The 11,357-nt window shown below is 29.4% G+C and overlaps 1 protein-coding gene across 4 annotated transcripts in view; it reads left to right on the top strand.

The window, feature by feature from the left end:
• The window catches only part of LOC106678342 (TOX high mobility group box family member 3), a 387,189-nt gene that overhangs the window by 312,750 nt on the left and 63,082 nt on the right, over nucleotides 1-11,357 (top strand). The gene's annotated exons all lie outside the window — the stretch shown is intronic.

The following is an 11,357-nucleotide window of genomic DNA, read 5'->3' as shown; positions in this document are numbered from 1 at the left end:
TATTTTTCTCGAGAACTCTCGTAATATAGTGAGTCTTCGCAAAGACAAATAAATATATTATTATTGTTATAAAGAGTGAGCGAAAAGTAAAAACCGACCGAGGGAGAGGGGGGACGTGTGTTTATTGAGGGGGGTTGGGGTGGCGGTGGCAGGGGGGAAGAAACTTTAAATAGCTAAGTTTGGCAATGTATTACGAAGCGGGAGAGTGAATCAATACTGCTTCCATTGCGGCCCTCAGTTCTGTCTTCATCTCAACCACCATGTCTGTCCTATTTCTTAAAATATTTCATATATTATATCACCCAAGAATGGGTATTATGTGTGATCACTTTTTCATTCATTCTCAATAAAGATATACAATATTTGTTATGCTCAGTAACGTTGAATTAATGTTCACACTCCATTCACCGTTCTACAACGTTACAGACGAGATACGTTCCTTATGAGGAATTCCTCCACATGGAGAAAAGGAACTAACTGTATATTGCTCGCAGAGACTGATCAGTCTGTATCTCATGAAGGCACGGAGGTTAAAGGGCCTCGAAGCAATCCATCAGGATGCCTCTGCACAACTATAAATACCAGTTTAATTGGTAAGAGACCACGTGGGAGGCCAAAAACCTGATGGATAGACAGAATCGATCTTAACGATTTTCATTGGATTCGTCATATTAATCGACATTTAAATTTTATTTAGAATCAGCTAGGGCCTATTCTCGTTGAAATAGGTTGGGAGGGCTTAAGTGCCAAACTTTAATAAAGCTTCCTCTAAAATACCTTCCATTTTTTAAATAACTAACCATCTCTTATCATTAATGATAGTAAAAAATGGACAGTAAGGATCCGGTGTATCCAAGAGTGTCATAATATCATGAATATTATTTTCACAAACGACGATTGCCTCAGTCAAAGATTTAATACTTATATTACAAGGCTTTTTAATTGAGTAAATATGAAGAAATTTCATATTTAACTAAAGGAGAAAATCAATATTTTTGTGTTCCCATGTTCGTTATGACAATAAATATTTACCGTACCAACAAATATAAATATAGTTAGAAGACGTATTGACATAGTGAATTATAAATGAGTTCGAATTTTTAATACGAGCAAGGTTTAATTTCAACTCAAAATAGGGTGGGTAAATGGAAGTTACTTGTAGCGCGCACCCCAACAATTGTTTTGCCAAATTTGCTACTGGTTTACTAAGCTCCCTTTGTTAACCATTCATTGTGAGAAAGCAAAAATATTAAACCCCGAATCCTCTGGTAGAAAAAAAATACGAACAAAATAAAACGTTTTTGGTTTGTAGCTCAGAAAGTATGTGATTTTTTTTGTGGTTATTGTACACCAATCGATTCGTCTCTTTCTGAACAATGGGGAAAAAATATCCGTTAAGCTATATTATATTTACAAAAAATTATAAAAACATAATCTGGCTTGGGGTAAAGCAACATTTTTTTTTTTTTTTTTTGGAAAAAGCAAATCATATTTTAGCGTCTTATCATACTCTTAAATACCGTTTTTCGAAGAAATTAAAAATAAGATACTTTTCACATTGATTTATTTGGAGGATTGTTTTTTTTTCTTCCCATGACTATTGTTCATAAATCCTCTTCATTTTATCTAATTCCTACCTTAATATAACCGTTGGAAAGCTGAATTTCTGTTTTAATCCACATTAACAAAAGTTTGATTTAAGAAATATTGGTTTCAAATTTCAAAAGTTTTATTTTATATCTCCGGAACAAATTTGTTCAATTAGATCTTAGTACAAGAGCCGGTAAGAAAAAATATAAACTGCACTTAGGTTAGAAAGGGTTCAAACCGGAGAGTACAAGAGCCCAATTTTTTATTACTTTAATGAAAACTTTGTTTAATTACTAGTCAAAATTGATGAGTCTGCCAAGTATAGGTAGGGGGAATAAAAAATGGCGGCTATTTCAAAACCTTAAAAAAACATTAATTTATCAGTCGGAACTCTAAATCACACTAGAAAATCTAAAAGAACATTATTTAAAGGAGGATAAATTTGCTTAAATATGAGCCCTAATAGTTTATTTAGTTATTAGTTAATATTTATGTCCAATAGTTCTTGAAATATGGCTTTTTAAAAAACATTTCTTAAAAAAGTACTGAAAGATTAGTAGTTAGTTAATTTATTTTGAGAAATCTATATCTCAGGAACTATGTGACGTCTAGATGTCTATCAGCACTCAAAATAAAGCTAGTTTAACGTACTATAAAGTAGTTTATGATCTTTACCTTCGTAAGAATAGTAGTTTTCATGATATTTCCTAAAATAAATTGATTTATAGTAGTTAAGAATATAAGTTTGAATTTATGAAAAATTTTATTTCAGAAACCATAGGACGTTCAAATTAAAGCTAGTTAAATTTACTATAAAATAATTTATAATGTTTATCTTTGTAGGAGTTTTTAAGATACTCGATAAAATAAATTCACAAACTGTTAATTTATAGTTGTTGGTATAAAATGTTTGATTTTTGATAAAATATATCTCTAGTTCCAAATACGCACATATGCCTGCCAACACTCAAAATAAAGGAAATTTAACTTACTATACTAGTTTATGACACTTATCTTTGTAGTGATAGTAGTTTTTATGATATTCGCATATGAATATGAATTTGGCAAATGAAAATTTGTCCGTACAACTATAAATCTATTTATTTTAGCAAATATCATGAAAACTACTACTCTCACGACGATAAATGTATTAAACCACTTCATAGTGCATTGAACTAGATTTAATTTGAGTGCTAACAGACATCTGTACGTTAAATGGTTTTTGAGATATAGATTTTTCAAAATAAATTCACCAACTACTGATCCTTCAGTATGTTTTGTACAAAACTTTTATGAAATATTGCTTTTTAAAAAGCTATATTTCGAGAACTATTGAATGTAAATAGCTCTATTAGGGCTTAAAGTTTAGCAAATTTATTCTACTTTAAATAATGTTCTTTTAATTTTCTATTGTTGTTGGTAGTTTTAAAGATATAAAGCTCCGAATGAAAAATTAATTATTTTTAACGTTTTTTATTCCCCCTAGGTATACTTGGCAGACTCATCAGTTTTGACTATTAATTATACCTAGTTTTCATTAAAGTAATCAAAGATTGGGGTGAAATAACTGACTTTTTTCTCCCCTTGAGCTCTTGTACTCTCCGGTTTTAACCCTTATTGCAGTTTATATAGCACTAAACCACTGCCAAGTTTGGTGTAGATTGGATGAATAGTGTTGAAGTCATTTATATTTCTTAATAAAAATTTCTGTTTCACTACAATGACAGTTGAAATTACAAAGTGGGAAATTTACAATCCCACTTTGTAATTTCAACTGTCATTGTATGTCATGTATCTATGTAAATTTCTCATCTTGTAATTTCAATTGTATTTGTATTTCTACTGTATGAACATGCCAAATGTAATCGAATTTGTAAATCAAGTGTAAATGGCCCGAGTGGTCGAAACACTTATATATTTCAAAATCCTTATCCGAGTTTTCAGACAAAGTTTCTATAAAATCAAACTCAATGTTTTATTGTCTTTAAATATTTGAATAAAAACCCGATTAGTATGCAATCTTGATCTTAAAATTGTTAATATATTTCATGAACGTCAAAATATTAAATTTTACAACGTTATATGATCGTGAAGAGATATGAATTTATAGCAAACGTACAGTTTTACGTTGCTGTTTTATTTATATCTTTCTACATATTTTTGCGAGTGTATCCCTACACCATTATGCGCATAAAATCACCATAATCGGAAAAACAAATGCTATAAATATCCTAATAAACTGTATGCGTTTTTGTCGGAGTTTTGAGAGGGATGGCCATAAGAGCGGCCTGGGGATTCCAATTTGCCAACTTCGATAATAGCATTTTCATATTAGGCCTCCTCCCCCCTTTCTAACTTTATTTTATATGTTCACGAATTTAAATGAGTTTGCAGTTGTTAAATGAAGTTGTCCTGGGATGGGGAGAGGAAGAAACAAGTTGATCACCGAGGAAATTATGTTGGATACATCTCGTGTTCTCATCTGATACCGAGTTATAGTTGCTCTAACTCCGATTAGCTTTACTGCATAAAGTTTAATTATTTTATATTCCTCTATTATATCCCGCCATGTTCAAATTGGGTATTGCATTAACATATTAAACCTAACTTCTATCTAGAGTCAGATCTTTAAGATAACGGAATTTCAACTTCTAGGAAGACTCCTTCCAGAACGCTCAGATGTTACATTTATACAGATAAAGGAGGTTTAGCTAAAACACTACGAGGAGAAAAATGCTACTATTGGAAATATTTCTATAGAATCATTATTTTCGTTATACAGGCGATTTTAATATTTATACTACGTGAGAAAGAGCAGGCCATGAACAGAAACTCGTTTACTTAGTGAAGTATGACAGCCACATCTCCTCCCATCTATTATTATATTTCGAGTCAGTGAGTGAATGCTACGAGTCACTCTTTAGTGAAGTATTTCTTACACCTAATAATCATAATTTTAGCCAATCACGATCTTCGATGTCTCATTATTCATTGTTTTACTGAATCAAAGAATATTTACATAGAAAAATATGATAATGGAATGATGTATGCTTCTAGAGAAACTATGCATTGGTTGCTCTCTAATAAAATTCTATATTAGAAGGTCTCGAGGCCATCTTCTTTTCTGGTGCCTCGGAGCATTGTCAGGGATGGAAGAGGAAGCAAGGTTAGAAACGAGTGGATTTGGGAGGTTAGGGAGTTTATAATCGAAGGATTGATATCTGGTTCGGGCTAGATCGGTTACATTTGGGACATCAAGGTCTTTATGGATGATTTTATTTGTGACAAAGTAAAGATCATTTAGGATTTTGGATTGTAAGGATTGGATACGATAGGTTGTAATTACGAGTATAACTTTATAAATATTAATGAAATTTATAATATGAGGAATCAATAATTGTTCATTTTTTTAAATTAATGTCTTACAAGAAATAATCTACCCCTTAATTTTAATAGCATTAAAAAAACAAAACAAGGTGAATTAATGATGAAGTACTAGGCCTTCGGGAAACTTAATAGTTATTGTAATAGATATAATAGTTATATAGTGGTAGTATTAAGCGGGTATTATAGTTCTTAATTGCATTTAAACCAAGTTTCAAAACCATTGTAGCTTTGTTTTCATATAATTATTTGTTTAAACATCATGTTTTCCGCATTGATTTAATTCAATTGGTGTTGGTGTTAGTATCTGGCATGATTCCAACTCTTGGCTTCCATCAATCCAAAGTCGCCTTCTCTCAGTTGGAAACTTTCTGTACTTCTAACCATAGAAAACATAACCAAATTGTACCCTTCAATGCTCATTCATCAGTGTAAATAAAAAATCTACATTTTATTTCTCAAATAAGAAAAAATCCCAGTAAAACAACCCATGTAGTCCTTCTAGATCAACGGTTGTGCAAGGAAGTTATGTGGTCAGGATCACTCTCAACTGCCCCGTTTTTCCCTCAATTATTAGTACCCTTATTTATGATTTTATATTAGCATTACAGTTTCTTCACCTTTGCTGTGAAAAATATCTTATTTAAAAAAAAAAAGTCTACCCTGCTACAGGCGTAACCTTGACCTTTACAAAGCCACCTGTTTCAATATTTCTTTTTATTCTCAGAATTCAAATAAAGACAAAAGTACACTCACTATATGTTTAAATATTTGTATTTGAATGTAAACTAAACATAAATAAGCTGAATTTGTATTGAAAAAGCAAACTCTCTTGGTTCGTTTATTTAATATTTGTTATTTCTATCTCATTTAACAAAAGCAACTTTTTTTATAATTGACTTCTTTTACACCCTCACTACCGGACATAGCGAACCTTTGTATTTATTTAGGAAATTAAAAAAACATGTATACACAGAATCGTAAATTTTCACTTGTTTTACAATCATCAAGGAAATTTGGTTCCCTATCTTTATGTAATGTATGAGAACATATGAGTTGTTACCTATTGATTCCATATCGATTAAATCAGATTCTGATTACTATTTTCGCTTGCTCATGCGTAAACGTATTTTTTTCGACACATCTGAATTTTTTTATTTGACCCAAATTTGGAAAGTGTAAAAATAATCTTGTATAAATGCAGCCTTCTACTTTCGTCAATGTATGCGCGGACATTTTCTTTAACATTCCAATAATTAGAAAAAGGAACGTCTAATTTTCCCTAAATTTTAAGGGGTGCCCTTCTCCACTATACATTTTAGCAAATTTCATCCAATTCTTTTCCTTACGTTTTTTTTACGTATTTTTCTAGTTACAACTTATAATGTTATAAATTTTATTCTAAAACAAATTACTAAACTTGAAATAAAGGTCATTACATACCCACCCCTCTTAAAATGCATCAAATGCAGTAAAAGATATTTATTTCATCAATTTATAACCCCCCCCCCTCCCTCATGATATCGAACCCTACACCTCCATGAGGCTTAGAAATGAATTTAAAAAATACTTACCCAATAGAAATATACAAGAAAAAGCAATTTTCAGAAAATGAGGGAATAAAAAAAAATAGTAACGGACCTAATCTGAACTATGTATTTAGCCGACTTCTATTTAATATCCGTTACGTTCACAAATAATTAATTGAAATCTAAGTGCACAACAATCGAAATTATAAAAATAAATATAATTAATAAATAATAATTATGAATAATAATTGATTTTTCCAAAATTGCTTTTATTAATTATTATAAGACTATAGCTGATACATGGTGCATGTTAAGTCGCAAATACCTTGTGCATGATACAGTGATGTGATTTGAATTTCCTTATTTATATATTTTTTGTATTGAACAGTAAGACATTTGTAAAAAATCTACAAAATAAGAAGAAAGATTAATTAAAAAAATAATAAAGTAAATTATAAATAATCATACTCTTGGTTAAAAAATAAACTATATACAATAAAAAAGGTTTGCACAACTCAGATTTCATGTTATGTATATCATTCTATGTTTGGTACGTTCGTGGGTGCTTCTTTTTAGTGAGGTCTTTTCGTAATCTCTTATTTTTTCGTATTAACGGGTTGTTGGAAATGGGAATAAATAAATACAAGTTTTGTGACAGTAAATTTTAAAATTTTTAACCTTATAGTTTGCGAAATTTTCTTTTCACTTATTTACATAATTTTAACCCTACCTGAATTTACTTTTTAGTATCTTATTATCTTTATATGTCAAAATATTTTTATTTTTAATAAATATTTTTAGGTTAAAAACTTCGAAAAGTTGAATATATTTTATTCTATATTATCTTTTTTTGTAGTACTACGTTTCGGGACTAATGTCCCATATTTATGTACCTTAATAAACCTCATTTTTGTCAAACTTTTAATTTCACTATGCAAATCATGTCATTTACTAACAAAACATGGCTGAAAGTAGATGACATGATTTCCATAATAAAATTAAAAGTTTAACAAAAATGAGGTTTATTAAGGTACATGAATATGGGACATTAGTCCCGAAACGTTGTACTACAAAAAACATAATATGAAATAAAATATATTCAACTTTTAGAAGTTTTTAACCTCAAAAATTTATTGAAAATAAAAATAAAAATATTTTGACATAGAAAGATAATAAGTTTACAAAAAAGTAAAGGTAGGGTTAAAATTATGTAAAAAAGTGAAAAGAAAATTTTGTAAACGTTGTACAATAAAAAAGAAAATATATTCAACTTTTGGAAGCTTTTAACCTCAAAAATTTATTGTTATTGACTTACCAGACTTCCTAAAAAGAAAATCCAGAATATTTCTAGTTGTTTTTGAGTCCTGATTCGGCAAATAAATAGTTGTTAACTATTTTTTTTCTCTAAAATAAATAATTTAAATTCTATCCATTATAGTCTCAAAACCTTTTATTATAAGTCCGGCGTTTCGGCCAATCCGGCCATCTTCAGGGACAATCTACTACAAAACAGCTTTTATTACATGTATGATCCTACAAACATTTCAAAATACCTAACATTATTATTTATAATTTACCTTACCTTAATACAACTTTGAAATTATATAATTTAAAAAACTCTAAACTGCATTCAGGCTATTCTGCCCAGGTAGAAAACATAAATTTCTATGAAACATTAGGTAAAAGATATTTTATTTTATTTTTATTTTTTTTTTAATAAGTATATCCCACATATGTTTAATTACCTAATTAGTCAAATTCACTAAAAACAAAATCGAAATCATCACAGATTTTTCTTCTCATCATATTTTTTTTTTCTCTTTTGACCACATCTCTCACTATTTTCTTAGCCGTCATTTTTAATATTGTTTATAACCTTAAATTTAAATATATGTACTTTTGAACAGCTCTGTGCTAACTATATTTTCAATGTGTTTGTTTAATAGGTTAATCAATCGTGGTCCCGATGATGAACCAGCCTGTGTATCATAGACGAGACTAGATAATAAATAAAATTAAAAATACAAATAGACAATCTCGTGAGTGAGTTATATCAAGTGAAGATGTTGGGAACGGATGGAAGGCCTCCAGGCTGCCAGTTATTAATGATAGAATTCTTCACTGCCTCCCGCATATGTCAGGCCCATTTATACTTATCAAGATCAAAACAATCTCTTACCAAAACAAATTGGTATCTGGCATTTCCAAACCGCCCTGATCAATATCAACATCGGTCTTCCAAGGGGTTGTGAACTGTTCTAAGTAATTGGGGAGTTTGAGTACGTGAGTGTCTGGGATGGCATTGGACACGATCACCAGGAATCTGACAAAATTGTCGACTTCTCTTCTACGGATAATCCATGAATTAATTTTCGCTGCATAACTCGTTGTTTCTGAAGCAGGCTATAGGTACCAATCATTTGGATTTCTTATATACTCGTATGTTTTCTCATTTTGACAGAAACCAAACTCAATGTTTTATTGTCACATTTTTTTTTATTTTCTAGAAATTGGCTCAAACGAGGTAGCCAAAGTAATTAAAATAACTAAAAAAATGTCACTACAAGATAAGAAAAATCTTAGTGCGCTATGAATATACATAGATAATACTATAAAATTATTTAAAATATAACTAACTAAAAATACAATCTATAAAAATTTCTTTAAGTAGAATTTAATAAATTCAACAATAAACAAACTGTCAATAAATTATTAAACAAGTGAAACTTTCTTGATGAATAAAAGTAAATTAAATCATTTTAAAAAATATTGTAATATTGAACTAATGGTTACTAATTACTAAACACGAAAAAATAAAATAACAAACAATAGTTTAAAATACATAAAAAAATTAGTCAATGAGACTATTTGTTGCATAGTTTCTTTACTCAAAGGTCAATAAAAAATACGAATACATTTACCTTATTTTGATGACCTGACTCCAAAAAACGTAATTAATTTACAAATTGCTGCCTCAGGTCCTCAAAGGACGAGATATATTTGTATAAGTAGTTTTCTCTTAGTGCAATGAAAGCTGGAAAAAGTCGAACACTATGAACTAAATCCTGAGGTTGATTATAAGTTCAGAACTTACAGGCTTAACTGGAATCAAATTTAAATATGTTTCTAACCAATTAATTTATGTAAATATTCTTGAATATTTCTTTTTTTCACCTTTTATTGCAATAATACATTCTGCCACACTCAAGGGTAGCAGGTATTTGAGATGTTAGTACACAGTCACACCATTCATACATATTAACTAAAATTAAAAATATTTAAGCATAAACGAAAATGGATAAAAATAAAATTACATATACACATCATAAAGGAACATATGCGGATACCTGAGTTAAATAATTGAAAATAAGAAAACAAACTGAGTTATATAACTAAAATAAAGTAAAATCATACCTACACTATTTACAATACTCAAATAATAATGTAAATTATAAACATAAATAAAATAATCAATTATTAAATATATAAAATACAATAAACCTAAATCAATAAAATATATTAAATGGCCCTTTAAAAGATTTTTAAGTGATCAGAAATTGATGAAAATATTTTTTTTATTTATCGAAACTTTATATTCAGATTATTAGAACAATTGCACTGGCCTTGTGTTTTAATTTTTTATGGCCTCCACTGTTGTCCAATATTGCTCAATTTATATTTCCAGGCTGAGGTTTGTATAACTGTGTCAACTAACATGGCGGGTTTTTTGATCATTTAATCAATTTTTAAACATGTCATCGAATTTTTCCTACCTTTATGTGAAAATGTATTATTAATTAGTAATATTGTTTGATTACATTTCCTAAAAAAAAAAAATACATTAAAATATTACAATATATATTATTCTGTATAACCTTTATAAAATGTTGTAAACAAACATCCTCATACCTCTCACCATGACTTACATTACAGATTACATTATGAAAATAAAAACCTAACATTTCACCTTAAGACGGTCTAAAACCACAGCTATAGTTCAAGGTAATTCGAATGCAACGCAATATTTTTCCAACATATCAAGATTTGTTTAAGGATCGGCTTTCTCAACGATTGTGAAAGCCTTAAGAAACGTTTGATTAATGGAAAAATATTTTATAATATTCATATTTTTATTAAGATAATTTTTTTTCTTCTAAGCCTCATGGGTAAGTGGGGTTGATGTTATGATGAAATCAACATAATAGAAAAAGAAAAAAAAATGTTTTTAAATATTGCTCTATACATCTCAAAGTCCTCTGGCCATTTTAAGCAAATATATCAATAATGATATAGGACCGTCACTCTTAGGGGGTCTTAATGAGGCGGGAAGGATTGCTTTTTTTTAATGTTATGATCTCCTCTTATGAGATCGTGACAAGTCGTACATCGACCAACCTAGTCACTGAGTAAGGCTACCACGGAGGGTGTGATTGGAGGCTTTCACGCCGTTTTCCGATTTCAGGCGCTTTTTAAATATTTAACTATTTTAAAGTCTCTTCTTCCTTTTTTTTAATAATATAATAAAATTAAAAAAAAAAAGGAATAATTATATTCAGAAACTTTTATAACTAACGAAATGGCGTTTGTAGCTTTATAAACCATATGTATTTGTAAATTACTAGGAGGGTACCCCCTGTCCACTTAAAGGCATTTTACAAATCATACATTAAAACTAACTGTTCATTTAATTGTATTACTCATTGCTCAAATTGTATAACTGTAATTTACATGTGTTCGGTAGTTCTATGTGTTGTAATAGAGATCATCTAGAGGTGGTAGTTTGTTGTGGTAGTTGCTGACAGTAGTTAATTTTCATAATCATTCGTAAATAGTGGATCGTGGATAATATATATA

Source organism: Halyomorpha halys, unplaced genomic scaffold, assembly GCF_000696795.3.
Source record: "Halyomorpha halys isolate HHAL.00 unplaced genomic scaffold, Hhal_1.1 Scaffold134.1, whole genome shotgun sequence".
Lineage (NCBI taxonomy): Eukaryota > Metazoa > Arthropoda > Insecta > Hemiptera > Pentatomidae > Halyomorpha > Halyomorpha halys.
The sequence above is the reverse complement of the archived record's forward strand: the minus strand, read 5'-3'. Positions and strand labels throughout refer to the sequence as shown.